This window comes from Corapipo altera, unplaced genomic scaffold (assembly GCF_003945725.1).
Source record: "Corapipo altera isolate COAL_440 unplaced genomic scaffold, ASM394572v1 169, whole genome shotgun sequence".
NCBI lineage: Eukaryota > Metazoa > Chordata > Aves > Passeriformes > Pipridae > Corapipo > Corapipo altera.
In genome coordinates this window covers 2,564,072-2,565,288 of record NW_020884946.1, presented here as the reverse complement: position 1 = coordinate 2,565,288, position 1,217 = coordinate 2,564,072, and positions in this window count along the sequence as shown.

Genomic DNA, 1,217 nt, shown 5'->3' with positions numbered 1-1,217 from the left:
GAGCTCTGCAGACCCACGGAGATTCAGAGGGTTGTAAGTCCTCACACATGTGGGCTTCACCAGCCTAAAGCAGTGAGCCAGCCTGCTTGCATTTAATTATTGTTGTTTTCCCTGCTATTTTATTTGATTTTTTAGTTTGGGATCCTTCTCCCCTTAAAGTGAGCTTCAGATTCTCCTGGGATGTTTCCCCCCACAGTGAGGAAGGAAGGAGGAACAGGGCAGGAAAGAAGGCAGGAAGGATCATAGAATCCTAGAAGGGGTTGGATTGGAAGAGACCTTAAAGCTCATCCAGTTCTACCCTCTGCCATGGGCAGGGACACTTTCCACTAGACCAGGTTTCTCAAAGCCTCGTCCAGTCTGGCTTTCAACACTTCCAGGGATGGGGCAGCCACAGCTTCTCTGGCCAACCTGTGCCAGGGCCTCCCCACCCTCCCAGCCAACAATTTCTTCCCAATATCCCATCTATCCCTGCCCTCTGGCAATTTGAAGCCATTCCCCCTTGTCCTCTCCCTCCATCCCTTGTCCCCAGTCCCTCTCCAGCTCTCCTGGAGCCCCTTTAGGCCCTGGAAGGAACTCTGAGGTCTCCCTGGAGCCTTCTCTTCTCCAGGGGAACCCCCTCAGCTCTCCCAGCCTGGCTCCAGAGCAGAGGGGCTCCAGCCCTTGGAGCATCTCCGTGGCCTCCTCTGGACTCACTCCAGCAGCTCCACGTCCTTCTGCTGTTGTTCCCCAGACCTGGAGGCAGCTCTGCAGGTGGGGTCTCCCAAGAGCAGAGAAGGAAGAAAGAGAGAAAGAAGAAGGAAAGAAGGAGAGGAGGGAAGTCAAGGAGCTGCGGCTGCGGGATACATCGGGCAGCGCTCGGCAGCGCTGCCAGGCGGGGAAGGATGGGATGGGGCGGGGAGCGGGGCCAGGTCCCGCGTCCCGGTGATTCCAGCGATCCCGGCTGCCCGCTGCCGCCGCCTGCCGCCCGCGCGGGGTTCAGCACCGGGACACGCACCCACGGACCGGGACACGCACCCACGGACCGGGACACGCACCCACGGACCGGGACACGCTCCCACGGAGCAGCGGGACCCCTCGCTGTGCCCCCACACCCCCCAGTGGTCCCTGATCACACCCACGGGTGGCACAGCCCGGCACCCACAGGTGACGATCAGAGACAGCCCAGACACGCACACACCTGAACACTCACACACGCACAGGTGCCTCCTTTCCCTTCC